At 42.2% G+C, this 23,900-nt stretch overlaps 1 protein-coding gene across 1 annotated transcript in view; it reads left to right on the top strand.

Moving 5' to 3' along the window:
- The first annotated feature begins 2,936 nt into the window (after positions 1-2,936).
- The window catches only part of LOC126076011 (cytokine receptor common subunit beta-like), a 54,663-nt gene continuing 33,699 nt past the window's right edge, over positions 2,937-23,900 (top strand). Inside the window, exon 1 of the mRNA XM_049884346.1 lies at positions 2,937-3,055. The gene's annotated coding sequence lies outside the window, so the exon portion shown is untranslated. The remainder of the gene's footprint in view (positions 3,056-23,900) is intronic.

Genomic DNA, 23,900 nt, shown 5'->3' with positions numbered 1-23,900 from the left:
GCTGCCTTCCCCCTGTGTGTCTGTATCCAAATCTCCCTCTCCTTTCCGTTGGATTTAGGGCCCACCTGAATCCAATATGATTTCATCACATCTGCATAAGATCCTATTTCCAAATAAAGTCACATTCACAGGTACCCAGGCTTAGGACTTGAACATATCTTTTCGGGGGGATAAAATTCAACTCATTACACGGGCCATACCGAGGTCTTTGTGTCCCTCCCAAGAAAACCTCACCATATCTGTAGTGAGAAAGTATTACACCTTGCCTAAAAGTTCTTTGATCCAGGTCAAAATTATGTTAAGTGACCCTCTGTGCTTGACAACTGCACTTGCTTGCTGTTTATGTATATAATGTATATGTATATTTATATATATATATATCTTTTAAAAATTAGAGAAAGTACAAAAAGACATGGAGGAAACTTAAACACATATTGCTAAGTGAAAGAAGCCAGTCTGAAAGGGTACATACTGCAGGATTCCCACTATATGGCATTCTGGAAAAGGCAAAACTACAGAGAGAGTGAAAAGATCAGTGGGTGCCAGGGGTTCAGGGGGAAGGGGAGGGATGAATAGGTGGAGCACAGAGCATTCCAAGGGCAGTGTAAGCATTCCGTGTGATACTGTCATCATGGACGCGTGACATTATGCATCTGTCAAAGCCCGTAGGACTGTATAACGCACAGAATGAACCCTAGTATGAACCGTAGACTTTAGTTAATAATAGCAAAAAAACCAAACCTGTTGCCATCGAGTCGATTCCGACTCAAATCGACCCTATAGGACAGAGTAGAATTGCCCCATAGGGTTTTCAAGGAGTGGCTGATGTGTCTGGATTGCCAACCCTCTGGTTAGCAGCCGAGCTCTTAAGCACTTTGCCACCAGGGCCCCTAGTTAATAAAAATCCATCAATATTGGTTCATCAATTGTCGCAAATGTACGCCAGAAATTCAAGATGTTAATAATAGAAGACACTGTGTGCAGGGGAAGTGGGGATGTCTGGAAACAGCCTGTACTTTTCTGAGCAATTTTTCTGTCAACCTAAAACACCTCTAAAATATAAAATGCAGTCAAAAAATATTATCAAATTGGCTAAAAATAAATAAAAATGAAAAGAACAATTATTCAACCCCAACCAAATCTGGAATAAACCAACAAATAGGCAAAAAACCAAACCAAAACAAAAAGATTAGAGAAAGTTATTACATCATTGTCCCAAAGGAGATAAACGAAAATTGTGACTAGATGTCACAGGGGCCCTAGCAACTTCCTCAAGGGGTAGAAATACTTCCTGATCCCTAGGAAACAGCCATCTGGCTGTTGCTAGGGGTACTCTTGGGCCTTGGGCACTGCCCGCAGTTGCCGACCCAGGGTGAAGGCAAGCTGGTATAGAGCCAGACTCTAAGACTGCTTGGGAGGCTGGCGAGTCCCACCAGCTAGCAAAGAGCAGGAAACAGCACTGGGATGGCTGGGTTGTGCCTGGCCACATAATAAATAGGAAAGAAAGAGGGACTTCTCAGTCTCTTGGAGTCAGGCAACTGCTGCCATTTCATGGGGATCAAGAAGAATCAAGGTGCCATCTGGTCCAGAGAAGGGAGGCGTCCCTCTCCTTGGCTGGCTCAGGGCACACCGGTGCGTGTTGCCCTCTGTTCAGCTGTGGAAAAGTGCCTCCAGGTGTGCCTACCTGTCCCTGGTCACAGTGTGCTGGTCCCTGTCACAGCATCCCTCACACTTGGCTGCCCAGGCCTCACTGCTGGACTGAAGGCTGAGTGACAGCTTTGTGACATCAGGGGGATCCCAGCAAGGGATCCCCCTAGGTGAGGGTGTGCTCAACAGGCTGCTTCAGCATTCTGATTTTTCCTGATTAATGAATGTGTTTCTTGTGAGTTTAGGAAACTAGAAGCCAACTTTCTGGAGTGCAGTCAGCTCTGGACTACCAGAAATGAAAGTTCTGGGCCTGGGAGGATTAGGACCAGATATGGATCATGTCTGCCTCCTCTTGGTAGTACTGCTAGAGTTTCTATTTATCAGTTTCCACCCAGAGTGAGTCTGTACCTCACAGCCAAGTTTGCCAGGCTGGCAGACAGATGCTATAGCCAAGGCAGGTCCCCAAAGTCAGCCTGGAGACCAGGACAGGTCTAGGATGAAGTGTTCACTGTTCTTTGGTGAAACGAGAAATTCACAAAACCTGAGGGCAATGGAAGTGACCACCTGCCCTTTCTTCAAAGGGGCCATCCTGTTACCTGAGATTAGAATTCTTTTTTCTCTTACCCAGGGCTGGTCCTAGGGCTGAGGGTGGTTCTGAGCTTCTAACTCCGTGGTGAGGGAGGGGCACAGGTGGCTCAGCTATGGAGTGGGAGACCAAGGAGCAGGAGGCAGACAGGTCATCAGTGAAACAAGAGTCCTGGACAAACGGATCCCATGAGTGAGGCTTGAGGCACACAGCTGTCTATGACTGAGAGCCAGTGTGGGTAGAGTGCTGGGCCCAGAGTGGGCAGGCTAGGCTGGGGCCCCCACATGGAGGGCCCAAGGCACTGCCCAGTTTGTGAGAATGGGCAGAGATGGGAGAAAGCTGGAGGCCAGCATGGGCTCTTCCCCTTTTGGGAATCCTCCCACCACCGCCATTGACAAGGACCTGCCCAGGTCTCATGGGTGCCTCTAGGTCCCAAGTTTCTACTTCAAAGGCAGAATCCCTGGGGCTATCATGAGAACCTGACTTTCTCTGGACTGTGGTTACTCAGCACCTTCAACTTCTACCTCTCTGTTGCATAACTGGGTTGTTTTGAATCTGGAATGAGGCAAAGGAAATTAGAACGGGGGTGGCTTTGCACTGGGCTGACTCACACCAGATGGAGCCTTGGGAGATAAGGGGCTGGGGTTTTTTGGGAACTCGGGGAGGGTAAGTTGAGTAGATCTAATCTCAGTAGTGATAGAAGCTGGTCAGTCTGACTCCGAACCACTTCCCCGGGCGTGATCAACTTCCAGGAACTTGGCCTTGCTACAGATCATGTTACTTTCTTTCTACTTCTGGTCCTACACGGAATGCTGCTAAAGGGTAAATACTGAAAGAGGAGAAATTCCTGCAGATATAGAACGAATGCATGTTAAGTATTCTATTTAATTCACTATTCCAAAGAGAATCCAAAACAAGTATATTTATATTTGTAGGGATATTGAAAGAAACTGTATGTGTGTGTGTGTCGGGTGGCCAGGTTGTCCCTCCACCTAACTGAATTTATTTGTATGCCTATAGACAAGGATTATTTTGCTTTGCTATCAGTTATCTGAGCCCTGGTGGCGTAGTGGTTAAGAGCTCGGCTGCTAACCAAAAGGGTGGCAGTTCGAATCCACCTTAGAAACTATGGGGCAGCTCTACTCTGTCCTATAGAGTTGCTGTGAGTCGGAATCAGCTCAACAGCAATGGGTTTGGTTTGATTTTTTGGTATCAGTTATCTACAATTTACAGAGTTGTAAAATAGTTTGAAGGCAAAGAAAGGCTAGAGTCAGGTACTCCCCCCCTTCCAGGGTGTGCACTAAACAATTGGTAATTTTCCATCGCAGGCATCAGTAATCATTTTGGCTTATTCAAAATTTCCTTAAAACACAAAGAGAATTAAGTATCTGGCTAAACTGGTGCAGTATAGAGCTTCTAGCCAACCAGGGGCAGGACATGAAGTGTACTGTACCCATTACTTATAAGCCAGAAGTGTCCTCACTTCATGATCTCTTTATATCATGTGCTGTCTTTCTCTTTTATTTTGGTGATTATAAAAATATATGCCAGGAGGCAGGGCCAAGATGGCTGACTAGGTAGAAGCTACCTCGGATCCCTCTTGCAACAAAGACTCGGAAAAACAAGTGAATCGATCACACACATGACAATCTACGAACCCTGACCATCAAACACAGATCTAAAGAGTTGACCTGAGTGACAGAGACTGAGAATGAACAACCACGGGGAAGCAGCGACTGTTTTCGGAGCCTGGAGCCAGCGTCCCAGTCAGGAAACCTTGGCGCCGGGCTTTGGACTGGGTGCAGGGGAGCTGAGCATGGCATCCTGAGATGGTGCAAACACGGGATGCAGCCCTAGCCCCCAGAAGTGACCTCGGGGGAAGCCAGCCAGTGCACACAGGCAGCGCAGCGACACGGCTGACAGGAGGAGAAGTCACCGGGAGGTAGTGACTGGCTTTGGAGCCTGGAGTGCGGCGTCCCAGCCGGGGAACCTTGGCACTGGCCTTTAGACTGGGAGTGGAGGAACTGACCACAGCTTCTGAGACAGCGTAAGCACGGGACGCGGGCCTGACCCTCGGGGGCAATCTCTACCCAGCCAGCACACACAGTCAACACGCCCCTCGGGACTCTCAGATAAAACAGTCATCCTAAGCAAGATAAGTAACTTTGTCTATATTCCGGGGTGCTACTCTCTCCTATTTATCTGCACCCTCCCCTCCCCTTCCCAGGTGGCTTCATTAACATTGGAATTTCCTGAGCCAGAGAGTGAAGTGCCCAATGTTGATTGGTCAGAAAACCAATAATATCAGATACCAGCACAACACAAGGTCACAGAACAGAACATCCTGATATCAACTCAAATAGGGAAATCACAAAAACAAATTAAGATTAATTTTAAAAAGAAAAAAAATGCTCAAAACAGGGAATCATTGAAGTCAATATCTAAAAGATCACAATAATCAAAAAGAGGGACTAAATACAGGTGGCATAGAACTGCCATATGGAGAGGGAAACAAGGCGATATAGGACAATACAAGTTAGGTTTTTACTTAGAAAAATAGGGGTAAATATTAAGGTAACCACAAAGAGGTATAACAACTCCATAACTCAAAATAAAAACCAAGAAAAACATAACGACTCAGCAAACATAATTCAAATACTATGAAAATGAGGAACACACAATTTACAAAGAAAAATGTCTCAGCACAAAAAAGTAAGTGAAAAAATGAAATTGTCAACAACACACATAAAAAGACATCAAAATGACAGCACTAAACACATACTTATCTATAATTACGCTGAATGTAAATGGACTAAATGCACCAATAAAGAGACAGAGAGTCTCAGACTGGATAAAGAAACACGATCCGTCTATATGCTGCCTACAACAGACACACCTTAGACTTAGAGACACAAACAAACTAAAACTCAAAGGATGGAAAAAAATATATCGAGCAAACAACAAGCAAAAAAGAGCAGGAGTAGCAATATTAATTTCTGACAAAATAGACTTTAAATCCTCCACAAAGGATAAAGAAGGACACTACATAATGATTAAAGGGACAATTGACCAGGAAGATATAACCATGTTAAATATTTATGCACCCAATGAAAGGGCTGCAAGATACATAAAACAAACTTTAACAGAACTGAAAAGTGAGATAGACACCTCCACAATTACAGTAGGAGACTTCAACACACCACTTTCGGAGAAGGACAGGACATCCAGTAAGAAGCTCAATAGAGACACGGAAGACCTAATTGCTACAATCAACCAACTTGACCTCATTGACTTATACAGAACTCTCCACCCAACTGCTGCAAAGTATACTTTTTTTTCTAGCACACATGGAACATTCTCTAGAACAGACCACATATTAGGTCATAAAACAAACCTTTGCAGAATCCAAAACATCGAAATATTACGAAGCATCTTCTCAGACCACAAGGCCATAAAAGTGGAAATCAATAACAGAAAAATTAGGGAAAAGAAATCAAATACTTGGAAAATGAACAATGCCCTGCTGAAAAAAGACTGGGTTATAGAAGACATTAAGGAGGGAATAAAGAAATTCATAGAATGCCACGAGAATGAAAATACTTCCTATCAAAACCTCTGGGACACAGCAAAAGCAGTGCTCAGAGGTCAATTTATATTGATAAATGCACACATACAAAAAGAAGAAAGAGCCAAAATCAGAGAACTGTCCCTACAACTTGAACAAATAGAAACTGAGCAACAAAAGAATCCATCAGGCACCAGAAGAAAACAAATAATAAAAATTGGAGCTGAACTAAATGAATTAGAGAACAGAAAAACAATTGAAAGAATTAACAAAGCCAAAAGCTGGTTCTTTGAAAAAATTCACAAAATTGATAAACCATTGGCCAGACTGACCAAAGAAATACAGGAAAGGAAACAAATAACCCAAATAAGAAACGAGAAGGGCCACATCACAACAGAACCAACTGAAATTAAAAGAATCATATCAAACTACTATGAAAAATTGTACTCTAACAAATTTGCAAACCTAGAAGAAATGGATGAATTCCTAGAAAAACACTACCTACCTAAACTAACACAATCAGAAGTAGAACAACTAAATAGACCCGTAACAAAAAAAGAGATTGAAACAGTAATCAAAAAACTCCCAACAAAAAAAAGCCCTGGCCCGGACGGCTTTACTGCAGAGTTCTACCAAACTTTCAGAGAAGAGTTAACCCCACTACTTCTGAAGGTATTCCAAAGCATAGAAAATGACGGAATACTACCTAACTCATTCTATGAAGCCACCATATCCCTGATACCAAAACCAGGTAAAGACATTACAAAAAAAGAAAATTATAGACCTATATCCCTCATGAACATAGATGCAAAAATCCTCAACAAAATTCTAGCCAATAGAATTCAACAACATATCAAAAAAATAATCCACCCCGACCAAGTGGGATTTATACCAGGTATGTTGCAACGCTGGTTTAATATTAGAAAAACCATTAATGTAATCCACCATATAAATAAAACAAAAGACAAAAAGCACATGATCTTATCAATTGATGCAGAAAAGGCATTTGACAAAGTCCAACACCCATTTATGATAAAAACTCTCAGCAAAATAGGAATTGAAGGAAAATTCCTCAACATAATAAAGGACATCTATACAAAGCCAACAGCCAACATCACTCTAAAAGAGAGAGCCTGAAAGCATTTCCCTTGAGAACGGGAACCAGACAAGGATGCCCTTTATCACCGCTATCATTCAACATTGTGCTAGAGGTCCTAGCCAGAGCAATTAGGCTAGACAAAGAAATAAAGCACATCCGGATTGGCAAGGAGGAAGTCAAATTACCTCTATTTGCAGATGACATGATCTTATACACAGAAAACCCTAAGGAATCCTCCAGAAAACTAATGAAACTAATAGAAGAGTTTGACAGAGCCTCAGGTTATAAGATAAACATACAAAAATCACTTGGATTCCTCTACATCAACAAAAAGAACATCGAAGAGAAAATCACCAAATCAATACCATTCACAGTAGCCCCCAAGAAGATAAAATACTTAGGAATAAATCTTACCAAAGATGTAAAAGACCTATACAAAGAAAACTACAAAGTACTACTACAAGAAACTAAAAAGGACCTACAGAAGTGGAAAAACATACCTTGTTCATGGATAGGAAGACTTAACATAATAAAAATGTCTATTCTACCAAAAGGCATCTATATATACAATGCACTTCTGATCCAAATTCCAATGACATTTTTTAATGTGATGGAGAAACAAATTGCCAACTTCATATGGAAGGGAAAAAAGCCCTGGATAAGTAAAGCATTACTGAAAAAGAAGAAGAAAGTGGGAGGTCTCACTCTACCTGATTTTAGAACATATTATATAGCCACTGGGTTTTATATAGCCACAGTAGTCAAAACAGCCTGGTACTGGTAAAACAACAGACACATAGACCAATGGAACAGAATTGAGAACCCAGATATAAATCCATCCACATATGAGCAGCTGATATTTGACAAAGGCCCAGTGTCAGTTAACTGGGGAAAAGATAGTCTTTTTAACAAATGGTGCTGGCATAACTGGATATCCATTTGCAAAAGAATAAAACAGGACCCATACCTCACACCATGCACAAAAACTAACTCCAAGTGGATCAAAGACCTAAACATAAAGACTAAAATGATAAAGATGATGGAAGAAAAAATAGGGACAACGTTAGGAACCCTAATACAAGGCATAAACAGAATATAAAACATTACCAAAAATGACGAAGAGAAACCAGATAACTGGAAGCCCCTGAAAATCAAACACCTATGCTCATCTAAGACTTCACCAAAATAGTAAAAAGACCACCTATAGATTGGGAAAGAATTTTCAGCTATGACATCTCCGATCAGCGCCTGATCTCTAAAATCTATATGATTATGTTAAAACTCAACCACAAAAAGACAAACAACCCAATCAAGAAGTGGGCAAAGGATATGAACATGCACTTCACTAAAGAAGATATTCAGGCAGCTAACAGATACATGAAAAAATGCTCTTGATCATTAGCCATTAGAGAAATGCAAATTAAAACTACGATGAGATTCCATCTCACTCCAGCAAGGCTGGCATTAATCCAAAAAACACAAAATAATAAGTGTTGGAGAGGCTGTGGAGAGATTGGAACTCTTATACACTGCTGGTGGGAATGTAAAATGGTACAACCACTTTGGAAATCTATCTGGCATTTTCTTAAAAAGTTAGAAATAGAACTACCATACAACACAGAAATCCCACTCCTCAGAATATACCCTAGAGAAATAAGAACCTTTACATGAACACATATATGCACACCCATGTTTATTGCAGCTCTGTTTACAATAGCAAAAAGCTGGAAGCAACCAAGGTGTCCATCAACGGATGAACGGTTAAATAAATTGTGGTATATTCACACAATGGAATACTACACATCGATAAAAAACAGTGACGAATCTGTGAAACATTTCATAACATGGAGGAACCTGGAAGGTATTATGCTGAGTGAAATTAGTCAGAGGCAAAAGGACAAATATTGTATAAGACCACTATTATAAGATCTTGAGAAATAGTATAAACTGAGAAGAACACATTCTTTTGTGGTTACGAGGAGGGGAGGGAGGGAGGGAGGGTAGGAGAGGGTTATCTACTGATTACTTAGTAGATAAGAACTACTTTAGGTGAAGGGAAGAACAATACTCAGTACACGGAAGGTCAGCTCAACTGGACTGGACCAAAAGCAAAGAAGTTTCCGGGATAAACTGAATGCTTCAAAGGTCAGCGGAGCACGGGCGGGGGTTTGGGGACTATGGCTTAAGGGCACTTCTAAGTCAATTGGCAAAATAATTCTATTATGAAAACATTCTGCATCCCACTTTGAAATGTGGTGTCTGGGGTCTTAAATGCTAACAAGTGGCCATCTAAGATGCATCAATTTGTCTCAACCTACCTGGATCAAAGGAGAATGAAGAACACCAAGGTCACACGATAACTGTGAGCCCAAGAGACAGAAAGGGCCACAAGAACCAGAGACTTACATCATCCTGAGACCAGAAGAACTAGATGATGCCCGGCCACAACCGATGACTGCCCTGACAGGGAGCATAATATAGAACCCCTGAGGGAGCAGAAGATCAGTGGGATGCAGACCCCAAATTCTCATAAAAAGACCAGACTTAATGGTCTGACTGAGACTAGAGGAATCCCGGTGGTCATGGTCCCCAAACCTTCTGTTGGCCCAGGACAGGAACCATTCCTGAAGACAACTCATCAGACATGGAAGGGACTGGACAATGGGTTGGAGAGAGATGCTGATGAAGAGTGAGCTACTTGTATCAGGTGGAGACTTGAGATTGTGTTGACATCTCCTGTCTGGAGGGGAGAAAGGAGGGTAGACAGGGTTAGAAACTGGCAAAATTGTTACGATAGGAGAGACTGGAAGGAGGGAGCGGGCTGACTCGGGGAGAGTAAGTGGGAGTATGGAGTAAGGTGTATATAAGCTCATATGTGACAGACTGACTTGATTTGTAAACTTTCACTTAAAGCACAATAAAAATTATGTAAAAAAAAAAAGGTGGGGGGCTGGTGCAAGGCGGGCTGAGTTCCTTGGGGGTCCCAGGAAGCCTTAGAGAACTGTGGCAGTTTTCCAGTCCAGCACAGTTCCTGGCCACTGGACCGAAGCTAGGATAGTCACCCTTCTTGATAGCACTGCATTTGACCCTGTGCAGACCTCTTCCCCAAGGCTCCCACTGCACCCTCTTTGACCTGCAGACACAAGAGCCCTTTTCTTCCTTGGCTGGCTTTTTCTTATCCTCAAGAGTTCCCTTAGGAAACAGGCTAACACCTTATGGAAAGGGGATAATCCTATACTCATTTAATCCTTACACTAATTTAATGAAGTTGTTCGCATTTTATGGATGAGGAAATTGACGACCTAGAAAGGTGATGAAACTTGCTCTGGGTTGCAAATGCAGTCATAGTTTCTTGGCTGTGAGTTCTCATATGGGAGATTTCATTATTATAATCCTATCCTTGGAGAGGGGAGGCTGTTATGTTTCTCAGCCTGGACTTTTCCCTCTGTCCTCACATGGGGCAGCGACTTACAGAACAAATGCTGATGGGGTCTTATCTTCCTTGTGGCCACAGTTTCCTGGTATCTCTTCTTCCTCTTTGATTCACTCTTGACAAAAGTCATGTGGTTGGGGTGGAATATTGGGGCCTCTTCTCTAGTTCCTCATTTTTGGCTCAGGCCACTCCTGCCCATGAGCCATGGAAGGAGTGCCAGCTATGCAGTCAGGCTGGGAGTTGAATCCTGCTCCGCCACTAAGCCGTGTGACCCTGAACGAGCTTTATCACCTTTCTGAGTCTCAATTTCCTCATTCATAAGATGGGAATGACTTCATTAAGTTAGCGTAAGGATTAAATGAGTTTAGGATTATCCCCTTTCCACGAGGTGTTAACTTGTTTCCTAAGGGAACACTTGAGGATGAGGAAAAGCCAGCCAAGGAAGAAGCCCTGCCCATGAGTAGCCTTGTGTCTGGGCATTTCCCTGGCTTTAGCAGAACCAGTGGCCCAAAGAAGTAACCAGGAATGCGTGCTGAATTTGAAGTGTGTCCAGAACATCTCAGGGAAGGTGTCTTATGGGTAGTTGGATATGCCGCCCTCAGGTTTGGAGTAGAGTACTTACTGAGAGGTACTTACAGGCAACTTGAGAGAGGCCGAGAACTTGAAGGCAGGGCATGTAGAGTGAGATGAAAAGAGAACACAAAAATTAACTGGGGGGGGCGGAGCCAAGATGGCGGACTAGGCAGACGCTACCTCGGATCCCTCTTACAACAAAGACACGGAAAAACAAGTGAATCGATCACATACATAACAATCTACGAACCCCGAACAACAAACACAGATTTAGAGACGGAGAACGAACTAATACGGGGAAGCAGCGATTGTTTCCAGAGCCTGGAGCCAGCGTACCAGTCAGGTATGGCACAAGCACAGAGAGCGGCTCCACTCCCCTGAACTAACCCCGGGAGGGGGACCAGCCGGTTCCACGGGTGGCGTGGGACGCAGCCGGTAGGAGAAGTCCCCGGGAGGCAGTGACTGGTCTTGGAGCAGAAAGAGCAGCGTCCGAGCTGGGGAACCGTCCCACAGGGATTTGGACTGGACGCAGGTACGGCATAAACACGGAGAGTTGCTCCACTCCCCTGAACTAACCCCGGGAAGGGGACCAGCCGGGTTGCGCGGGCGGCGTGGGACGCAGCCAGTAGGAGAAGTCCCTGGGAGGCAGTGACTGGTATTGGAGTGGGGAGAACAGCGTCCCAGCCGGGACACTCGGTCACGGCACAAGCACGGGGACCTGCTCCACCCATCTGAACTAACCCTGGGAGGAGGCCCAACTGGTTCTCGGGGGCGGCAAGGCCACGCGGCTGGAGGGACGAGAAGTCCCCGGGAGGCAGCGACTGATTTTGGAGTCGAGAGTGCACCGTCCCAGTAGGGGAGCCTTGACGCTGGGCGTGGGGCTGGAAGCGGAGGATCTGACCGTGACTCCAGCGGGCCAGACCCCCGGGGGCAATCTCCACACAGCCAGCACACATAGGCGACGCGCCCGCGGGAATCTCAGATATAATAGTCATTCCAAGCAAGACAAGCAACTCTGGCTATGTTCTGAGGTGCTACTCTCCTATCTCTCTGTTCCCTCCCCCACCCTCCCCAGGCGGCTTCATTAACATCCGAATAGCCTGAGCCAGAGGGAGAACTCTGATAGGGATCTGACTGCATTTTTTTTTTAGCGGATTTTCTGGAAAAACTGGTTTCCCAGTGATGGCTCGGAGACAACAATCCATATCAAACCACTTAAAGAAGCAGACCATGACAGCTTCTCCAACCCCCCAAACCAAAGAATCAAAATCTTTCCCAAATGAAGATACAATCTTGGAATTATCAGATACAGAATATAAAAAACTAATTTACAGAATGCTTAATGATATCAAAAATGAAATTAGGATAACTGCAGAAAAAGCCAAGGAACACACTGATAAAACTGTTGAAGAACTCAAAAAGATTATTCAAGAACATAGTGGAAAAATTAATAAGTTGCAAGAATCCATAGAGAGACAACATGTACAAATCCAAAAGATTAACAATAAAATAACAGAATTAGACAACGCACTAGGAAGTCAGAGGAGCAGACTCGAGCAATTAGAATGCAGACTGGGACATCTGGAGGACCAGGGAATCAACACCAACATAGCTGAAAAAAAATCAGATAAAAGAATTAAAAAAAATGAAGAAACCCTAAGAATTATGTGGGACTCTATCAAGAAGGATAACCTGCGGGTGATTGGAGTCCCAGAACAGGGAGGGGGGACAGAAAACACAGAGAAAATAGTTGAAGAACTCCTGACACAAAACTTCCCTGACATCATGAAAGACGAAAGGATATCTATCCAAGATGCTCATCGAACCCCATTTAAGATTGATCCAAAAAGAAAAACACCAAGACATATTATCATCAAACTCACCAAAACTAAAGATAAACAGAAAATTTTAAAAGCAGCCAGGGAGAAAAGAAAGGTTTCCTTCAAGGGAGAATCAGTAAGAATATGTTCTGACTACTCAGCAGAAACCATGCAGGCAAGAAGGGAATGGGACGACATATACAGAACACTGAAGGAGAAAAACTGCCAGCCAAGGATCATATATCCAGCAAAACTCTCTCTGAAATATGAAGGCGAAATTAAGATATTTACAGACAAACACAAGTTTAGAGAATTTGCAAAAACCAAACCAAAGCTACAAGAAATACTAAAGGATATTGTTTGGTCAGAGAACCAATAATATCAGATATCAGCACAACACAAGGTCACAAAACAGAACGTCCTGATATCAACTCAAATAGGGAAATCACAAAAACAAATTAAGATTAATTAAAAAAAAAATACACATAACAGGGAATCATGGAAGTCAATAGATACAAGATCACAATAATCAAAAAGAGGGACTAAATACAGGAGGCATTGAACGGCCATATGAAGAGTGATACAAGGCGATATAGAACAATACAAGTTAGGTTTTTACTTAGAAAAATAGGGGTAAATAATAAGGTAACCACAAAAAGGTATAACAACTCTATAACTCAAGATAAAAACCAAGAAAAACGTAACGACTCAAATAACATAAAGTCAAGCACTATGAAAATGAGGATCTCACAATTTACTAAGAAAAACGCCTCAGCACAAAAAAGTATGTGGAAAAATGAAATTGTCAACAACACACATAAAAAGACATCAAAATGACAGCACTAAAAACTTATTTATTTATAATTACCCTGAATGTAAATGGACTAAATGCACCAATAAAGAGACAGAGAGTCACAGACTGGATAAAGAAACACGATCCATCTATATGCTGCCTACAAGAGACACACCTGAGACTTACAGACACAAACAAACTAAAACTCAAAGGATGGAAAAAAGTATATCAAGCAAACAATAAGCAAAAAAGAAGAGGAGTAGCAATATTAATTTCTGACAAAATAGACTTTAGACTTAAATCCACCACAAAGGATAAAGAAGGACACTATATAATGATAAAAGGGACAATTGATCAGGAAGACATAACCATATTAAATATTTATGCACCCAATGACAGGGCTGCAAGATACATAAATCAAATTTTAACAGAATTGAAAAGCGAGATAGATACCTCCACAATTATAGTAGGAGACTTCAACACACCACTTTCGGAGAAGGACAGGACATCCAGTAAGAAGCTCAATAGAGACACGCAAGATCTAATTACAACAATCAACCAACTTGACCTCATTGACTTATACAGAACTCTCCACCCAACTGCTGCAAAGTATACTTTTTTTTCTAGCGCACATGGAACATTCTCTAGAATAGACCACATATTAGGTCATAAAACAAACCTTTGCAGAGTCCAAAATATCGAAATATTACAAAGCATCTTCTCAGACCACAAGGCAATAAAACTAGAGATCAATAACAGAAAAACTAGGGAAAAGAAATCAAATACTTGGAAAATGAACAACACCCTTCTGAAAAAAGACTGGGTTATAGAAGACATCAAGGAGGGAATAAGGAAATTCATAGAAAGCAACGAGAATGAAAATACTTCCTATCAAAACCTCTGGGACACAGCAAAAGCAGTGCTCAGAGGCCAATTTATATCAATAAATGCACACATACAAAAAGAAGAAAGAGCCAAAATCAGAGAACTGTCCCTACAACTTGAACAAATAGAAACTGAGCAACAAAAGAATCCATCAGGCACCAGAAGAAAACAAATAATAAAAATTAGAGCTGAACTAAATGAATTAGAGAACAGAAAAACAATTGAAAGAATTAACAAAGCCAAAAGCTGGTTCTTTGAAAAAATTAAAAAATTGATAAACCATTGGCTAGACTGACAAAAGAAATACAAGAAAGGAAACAAATAACCCGAATAAGAAATGAGAAGGACCACATCACAACAGAACCAAATGAAATTAAAAGAATCATTTCAGATTATTATGAAAAATTGTACTCTAACAAATTTGCAAACCTAGAAGAAATGGATGAATTCCTGGAAAAACACTACCTACCTAAACTAACACATTCAGAAGTAGAACAACTAAATAGACCCATAACAAAAAAAGAGATTGAAACGGTAATCAAAAAACTCCCAACAAAAAAAAGCCCTGGCCCGGACGGCTTCACTGCAGAGTTCTACCAAACTTTCAGAGAAGAGTTAACACCACTACTTCTGAAGGTATTCCAAAGCATAGAAAATGACGGAATACTACCTAACTCATTCTATGAAGCCACCATATCCCTGATACCAAAACCAGGTAAAGACATTACAAAAAAAGAAAATTATAGACGTATATCCCTCATGAACATTGATGCAAAAATCCTCAACAAAATTCTAGCCAATAGAATCCAACAACACATCAAAAAAATAATTCACCCTGATCAAGTGGGATTTATACCAGGTATTTTTTTATTTTTTTATGCAAGGCTGGTTTAATATCAGAAAAACCATTAATGTAATCCATCACATAAATAAAACAAAAGACAAAAACCACATGATCTTATCAATTGATGCAGAAAAGGCATTTGACAAAGTCCAACACCCATTTATGATAAAAACTCTTACCAAAATAGGAATTGAAGGAAAATTCCTCAACATAATAAAGGGCATCTATGCAAAGCCAACAGCCAATATCACTCTAAATGGAGAGAACCTGAAAGCATTTCCCTTGAGAACGGGAACCAGACAAGGATGCCCTTTATCACCGCTCTTATTCAACATCGTGCTAGAAGTCCTAGCCAGGGCAATTAGGCTAGACAAAGAAATAAAAGGTATCCGGATTGGCAAGGAAGAAGTAAAGTTATCACTATTTGCAGATGACATGATTATATACACAGAAAACCCTAAGGAATCCTCCAGAAAACTACTGAAACTAATAGAAGAGTTTGGCAGAGTCTCAGGTTATAAAATAAACATACAAAAATCACTTGAATTCCTCTACATCAACAAAAAGAACACCGAAGAGGAAATAACCAAATCAATACCATTCACAGTAGCCCCCAAGAAGATAAGATACTTAGGAATAAATCTTACCAAGGACGTAAAAGACCTATACAAAGAAAACTACAAAGCTCTACTACAAGAAATTCAAAAGGACATACTTAAGTGGAAAAACATACCCTGCTCATGGATAGGAAGACTTAACATAGTAAAAATGTCTATTCTACCAAAAGCCATCTATACATTTAACGCACTTCCGATCCAAATTCCAATGTCATATTTTAAGGGGATAGAGAAACAAATCACCAATTTCATATGGAAGGGAAAGAAGCCCCGGATAAGCAAAGCACTACTGTAAAAGAAGAAGAAAGTGGGAGGCCTCACCTTACCTGACTTCAGAACCTATTATACAGCCACAGTAGTCAAAACAGCCTGGTATTGGTACAACAGACACATGGACCAATGGAACAGAATTGAGAACCCAGACATAGATCCATCCACGTATGAGCAGCTGATATTTGACAAAGGACCAGTGTCAATTAACTGGGGAAAAGATAGCCTTTTTAACAAATGGTGCTGGCATAACTGGATATCCCTTTGCAAAAAAATGAAACAGGACCCATACCTCACACTATGCACAAAAACTAACTCCAAGTGGATCAAAGACCTAAACATAAAGACTAAAACGATAAAGATCATGGAAGAAAAAATTGGGACAACCCTAGGAGCCCTAATACAAGGTATAAACAGAATACAAAACATTACCAAAAATGATGAAGAGAAACCCGATAACTGGGAGCTCCTAAAAATCAAACACCTATGCTCATCTAAAGACTTCTCCAAAAGAGTAAAAAGACCACCTACAGACTGGGAAAGAATTTTCAGCTATGACATCTCCGACCAGCTCCTGATCCCTAAAATCTACATGATTCTGTCAAAACTCAACCACAAAAAGACAAACAACCCAATCAAGAAGTGGGCAAAGGATATGAACACACATTTCACTAAAGAAGATATTCAGGCAGCCAACAGATACATGAGAAAATGCTCTCGATCATTAGCCATCAGAGAAATGCAAATTAAAACTACGATGAGATTCCATCTCACACCAGCAAGGCTGGCATTAATCCAAAAAACACAAAATAATAAATGTTGGAGAGGCTGCGGAGAGATTGGAACTCTCATACACTGCTGGTGGGAATGTAAAATGGTACAACCACTTTGGAAATCTATCTGGCGTTATCTTAAACAGTTAGAAATAGAACTACCATACAACCCAGAAATCCCACTCCTAGGAATATACTCTAGAGATACAAGAGCCTTCATACAAACAGATACATGCACACCCATGTTTATTGCAGCTCTGTTTACAATAGCAAAAAGTTGGAAGCAACCACGGTGTCCATCAACGGATGAATGGGTAAATAAATTGTGGTATATTCACACAATGGAATACTACGCATCGATAAAGAACAGTGATGAATCTCTGAAACATTTCATAACATGGAGGAACCTGGAAGGCATTATGCTGAGCGAAATTAGTCAGAGGCAAAAGGACAAATATTGTATAAGACCACTATTATAAGATCTTGAGAAATAGTAAACCTGAGAAGAACACATACTTTTGTGGTTACGAGGGGGGGAGGGAGGGTGGGAGAGGGTTTTTTATTGATTAATCAGTAGATAAGAACTGCTTTAGGTGAAGGGAAAGACAACACTCAATACATGGGAGGTCAGCTCAATTGGACTGGACCAAAAACAAAGAAGTTTCCGGGATAAAATGAACGTTTCAAAGGTCAGTGGAGCAAGTGCAGGGGTCTGGGGAACACGGTTTGCGGGGACTTCTAAGTCAATTGGGAAAATAATTCTATTATGAAATCATTCTGCATCCCACTTTGAAATGTGGCGTCTGGGGTCTTAAATGCTAACAAGCGGCCATCTAAGATGCAGCAATTGGTCTCAACCCACCTGGAGCAAAGGAAAAACGAAGAACACCAAGGCCACATGACAACTAAGAGCCCAAGAGACAGAAAGGGCCACATGAACCAGAGACCTACATCATCCTGAGACCAGAAGAACTAGTTGGTGCCCGGCCACAATCGATGACTGCCCTGACAGGGAGCACAGCAGAGGACCCCTGAGGGAGCAGGAGATCAGTGGGATACAGACCCCAAATTCTCATAAAAAGACCAAACTTAATGGTCTGACTGAGACTGGAGGAATCCCGGCGGCCATGCTCCCCAGACCTTCAGTTGACCCAGGACAGGAACCATCCCCGAAGACAACTCATCAGAAATGAAAGGGACTGGTCAGCGGGTGGGAGAGAGACGCTGATGAAGAGTGAGCTAATTATATCAGGTGGACACTTGAGATTGTGTTGGCAACTCTTGTCTGGAGAGGGGAAGGGAGGATAGAGAGAGAGGGAAGCCGGCAAAATTGTCAAGAAAGAAGAGACTGAAAGGGCTGACTCAAGAGGGGGAGAGCAAGTGGGAGTAGGGAGTGAGATGTATGTAAACTTATATGTGACAGACTGCTTGGATTTGTAAACGTTCACTTGAAGCTTAATAAAAGTTATTAAAAAAAAAAATTAACTGGGGACACTGCTGCTTAAGGGCCAGGTTTAGCAGCCTGAGGCCAGGGAGGGGGTAGAGAAGGGGCAGTAAGAGAGGGAGGAGAGAAACCGAGAGAGAGAGAGAGAGAAAATTGTATAAAGGTGAGAGATTTTTAAGGCGGGAGGAGAAATAACAGTGTTGGGTCCTGTTGCCGAGAGGTCAAGGTGGAGATGAGTTCATCGGAGCAGGTGATATGGAGCTCATGGTGTAGTTGGTAAGAGATGATTCTGGGACACAGTGGGGGCAGAAATCAGACTGTAGCAAATAGGAAGAGGGTAACTAGGAAGACAGAAAATGAAGACAGCTCTCTGGAAAAGCTTGGCTGGTAAGGAGGGAAAAAGATGACATGGAAGGAAGCTTAAAGTGGATGCTTGTTTGAAGTGAGGGGGCAGGGCATTTTTTCAAAAGAGTTGATTATACTTCAGGTTCAAGAAAACACACTCAAAGTGTATGAGATATAAGAAAAAATAGGATCAATTGATGAGGCAATGGGCATGGGAGGAATGGGATCCAGTTCACACTTAGCACTGTGTAGGGAAGTTGGGAGATAGACTGGAAAGTAGGGATGCTCTGAAGTTGGGCTTTGGTCTCAGAAAAGTCGAATGGCCAAGGGCCATTGGACTTTGGAAACATTCCTAGAATTGCTTATATAGGATCAACCATGTGATCCCAGAGACTACACTACATCTAACCAGCAAACCAATGTCTGTCAAAAGAACAAATGATCAATTGCAACATAACAAACCACCTCCAAACTTAGTGGCTTAAAAAAGCAAGTGCTTATTATTTGCCACCATTTCCTGGGTTGGCTAGGCTCAGCTGGGTGGTTCTTCTGCTCCAAGAGGCAGGAGGGGTCATTCATGTGACTGTATTTAGCTAGGAGATTGGCTGGGACTGGAGCATGAGTGATGGCCTCAGTCACGTCTGGCAGGTGGTGCTGGCTGTTGGGTGTCTCGTTCCCCCCCAAATAGCCTCTCAGTCTCCAGGGCTTATCTCTGTGTGGCCTCTACAGCAGGATAGCCTGGACTACTTTACACAATGGCTGGCTTCTAAGAGAGCAAAAGAAGCTGCAAGGCCTTTTAAGGCCTAGTCCCAGAAGTCATATAGCCCCACTCCTACTGCATTCTACTGGTCAAAGCAAGTGACAAGGCAGCCCAGATTCAAGAGGAGGGAAAACAGACTCTACTTCTAGACGAATGGATCTTCAAAGTCACATTATAAAAGGGCATGAAGGGTGGTTGCCATCTTTGGAAAAAACCGACCACAGCATGTCTCAAAGAATCATCGTTAGATCTGCAATTCGCCTTCAAATATAGGCAAGCATTTGAGATGTAATCTGTGTGACAATATCCTGTGTGTTTTTAAATTGCTCAATAAATGTGAGTTAAATGATAATATATCATTTTAAATTTACAATATAATTTTATTCTTTTATTACATAAATGTGCATTTGTTGTGGGAAAATTACAATATAATGTTTTGCAACATCAGTCACCTGAAATCATACTCCCTAAAGAAAATTCACAGCAGGTGTGTGGTGAAATGGGTTCCATTATGTGGTTTTTTGCCTTGGTTCTTTGGAAAAACAGTTGGAGATATTTTCCCCCTGCCCCAGAGGGTTTGATACTTTTGTCCATGTTGATTGACATTTCCTGGGTAAGCTGTAAATGACTTGATGGTTTGATACTTTTTGTCTGGCTATGGGCTGCAGCCTGCCCTATGATTGATTTATTTATACGTCTTGCAGGGATTGGTCAATATACTATATATAAAAAAATATACTATAGACTGTGCAAATGGAGTAATCATGGTCCACCAAGGGGATTGGTCAGTTTGTTGCCCCGCTGGGATGACCATGCCTTGAATTTGACAACGAGTTGCTTATATATGCAGCCAACCCCAAAGAGGTTTCAGAGGAAGAAAGAAGCAGAAAGGAGAAATGGCAAGAGAGACAAGAAGAGAGAAAAAGCAGAGACAGAGGAGGCGAGGAACCTCCTGAAAGAGCTGTAACATGAGTCAATGGCTGTAACACTAAAGACAGTGACAGGCTTGGAAGGGGCTCTGAGGCAGGGTTGGTGGTAATGGCAAAAACCTGGTGTTAGAAATGGAGGTAAGAGTGCTGAACAAAGCTGCTGCACTGGCTATGAGCTGGGTCAGTTAGCTGTGGGAGGCTGATGGTAGGGAGGCTGAAGGCAGAGAGTCTTGTCCTGAGGGAGCCGAGAAGAAGCCTATCATGCAGGGGTTGAGAGAAGGCCTGTCATGGGGAGGCTGAGAGGAGGCCTGCACAGCTGAGAGGGTGTGTGCATGGCTGAAAGGAGTTGAGAGAGCCGTCCTGCACTGAAGAAGGGAGGGATGTACTCTCCACTTTGGGAGAGCCTTCCAGGTCTTGCCTACATGCTTCCTGATCCTGATCCTAAGTTTTAGCCTGTTGATCCTGACCCTTAGTTGTACCTTGTTACTTCCTTAAGAAAGCACTTAACTGTAAATATGGTCTGCCAGTTCTGTGTGGCCATTGCAACAAATGAGCAAACCCAGCAGAGAGGCAGAGAGTGCTGTGGGAGGGACGGCTGGTGTCAAAACTGATTAAGAAGTTGGAGAGTGGAGGTGTCTGACCTCCACCTCACAGGGATCAGCTTTGGGCTGTTCTTGATTCTCTCCTCCCCCTGAAATTAGGTGAGGTCTGATGCTGCCACTCTACAAAAACTTTTGGACTTACAATCAGAAATTCAACCTGCAATACCATCAGCCAGAAACCCTCTTTTCTGCCAATTAAAATTCTTCAAAGATATATTGCTGTCTTTGAATAATCATTGAAAATCATTAAGTGGAAACTGAGATACTATTGGAACAGATAAACATTATCTATTGGATGTCTACTACATGTTTGTGAGTACGCTAGGTTTTGAGGATTCGAAAATGAATGAGACCTGCCTGGCCCCTGCTCGTGATCTGCTTACACTATAAAGAAAAGAACAGGTGAATAAGGAGAGAATTTCAATTCATTGTGGTGGGAGACACAGCAGAGGCCTGCACAGGGTGCCATGGGGCATCCAGATGCGGAGGGCTGGGAGTGGGGAGATACGAAGAGAGATAGAACAAGTTTCTCACGTATATGATGACATCTGGGTGGAGGGCTGAAACATGAACAGGGGTGCACCAGGGCAAGAAGGAAATAGGAAACGTATGAACAAATGTGGTCAAGTTGGAATGGGAATTTATTAAAGAAGGGTCTTGGATATTATGTATTATATCCCAGGTTTTTGTTTTTATTATCTTCAATTTGGAATTTAATTCTTTTAAAAACACCTGTTTTATCATGAAATACAAGTGCCCCAAACCACATGAAACATGTTTAGCTTTGCAAATCATTATAAGTCACCCGGAATCTTCCATGTGCTGCTTCCAGATGAGCCCTTCACCCCTTGATTACCACTCTCCTGACTGCTACCGTGAAGAGTTGGATAACTGAGAAGTTAGAAGGAACATAGCTCACAAGACTGCCTTCGTTTCTGACACCAGTTACAAGTTTGGGAGGGTTCCTCAAACCACCCGCAGGTTTGATAACTCGCTAGATGGACTCTGAGAATTCACAGAAAGCTGTTATACTCACAGTCACGGTTTATTACGGCAAAAGGGTACTCACTGCCGTCCAGCCGATTCCGACTCATAGTGACCCACGTCTTCCTCCCACGGAGCCACTGGTGGTTTTGAACTGCTGACCTTTCAGTTATCAGCTGATCGCTTTAACTAATGCGCCACGGCAAAAGAATACAGACTTCAATTAGCCAAGGGAAAAGGCACATGGGGTAGAGTCTGGGAGAGTTCCAAACACAGAGCTTCCAGCTGTCTTCTCCCCATGGAGTCACGGATATGTTAACTCCCCTCAGCAAGGATGGTGACAAATGCACAGAATATTGCCAACCAGGGAAGGTCACAGAGACTTAGTGCACAGGGTTTTTTTAGGGCTCAATCATGTTGGCACTGTTGACTGCCCATGTGGCTGATCCCAGCCTCCAGCTCCTCAGGAAATCCAGGTGATACCCTGGGGACCCAAAGCCCTCACTCTATAAGACGTTGATTGTTACTATCCAGCTGGCCCAGGGACCCCAGGCAAAGACACTCCTATCAAGCAGGACATTTCAAGGGCTTAGAGACGACCTCTCAGAAACCAAGGCCAAGGCCAGACCCCTTTTTAGGCAAGGTTAAATTCTTTACTACACATACGGCAACCACTTTCTTCCTTTTTTTGTCATTTCATCACCCAAGCCTACATATGAACCCTGTAGCTTAGCTTTGCTTGTTTTTAATCCACAGGTACCTTTCCGCTTCTTCCTCTTTTTTCTCCCTTCAGTGTATTTACTTGTGTATTTTTTATGTTGGTTTGCACTTTTAAATTGAATCAGTTAGTTGAAGCATAAACACATTGTTTATTTCAAGAGTGAAATGTGCAATAATTAATGATAGCAAAAACGGTGAGTTTATGAAGAAAAACAATAAGAATTGAACAGCTGAATAAGGAGAGAGACTAGCAGCTAATACAAGTACTGAGAGAGTATATTTGCTTGATAATTTTAGGGAGAATATTATAGAATTCTGTAGAAATTTTGGACCCATAATATTCCTTACATAAAACAAAATCCCTTTAAGAACGCTATTTCAATTTTTAGCAGTTTAATTTCACTTAAGCCAGGGGTCTTTCAAGAAAAAGTCCTATTTGCAAATTCTCCGCATCTTGTGAGAAGAAGTGAAAAGCAAAACGTTAACTTTGCCACATGAAAATTTCACAGAGAACAAAGTTCAAAATCAAGGATCTGGGATAAATCATTTTTTGAGTCAGCCATAATAAAGGCTGTGCAGGGAAGGAAGAAAGGAAGAAATTGCTAAAGACCAGCAAAGCTTCCCAAACATATCCTGTTCTTATTATTCAAATCTCAAAACAGCAGACTTTATAAGAATGCTTTAGGAAGGCAATTCCCTGTAGTTTTGAGTCCCAGGAGGCTAAAATGCTTGTCGGGTTGACTGCCACCAAGAGCCGACCATTTTCAGAAGTTGAAGATGAAGACTTTAAGAATCTGCCTGAGCCATTAATCTTGAGGACAGAGCTCCTTCTAGAAACACATTACCAGAAAAATTTTACCTGAATGATGTTCCCCCTACTGTACACAGAAAGATTAGGGGTATTATTGAATGGGCTGGTTGAAAGGATGTATTTATTCAGGATTGCGGAGATTCAGGAGAGGAGACCCAGGAGCAATCTGGCACTGACAGTGTTGAGAAATTGTAGTTCTTACACAGGAAAATGTCAACATTTACAGTTTGAATACTAACATTTATAGTAATAGCACTGTAGTAATGTTTTTCATTTCTGAGCAGGTAACATTTTGGATTTATTCTTGTACCCAGAAGTTGGTTCTATAATGGTGATGCTTGACTTGGCCTCCTCTGGCCCAGGCCCTGGGCTCTGCTTGCTCAGTAGCTGACTGATGGAT

The sequence above is a fragment of the Elephas maximus genome, chromosome 4 (genome assembly GCF_024166365.1).
Source record: "Elephas maximus indicus isolate mEleMax1 chromosome 4, mEleMax1 primary haplotype, whole genome shotgun sequence".
Taxonomy (NCBI): Eukaryota; Metazoa; Chordata; class Mammalia; order Proboscidea; family Elephantidae; genus Elephas; species Elephas maximus.
This window is presented reverse-complemented; position numbering and strand designations above follow the sequence as displayed.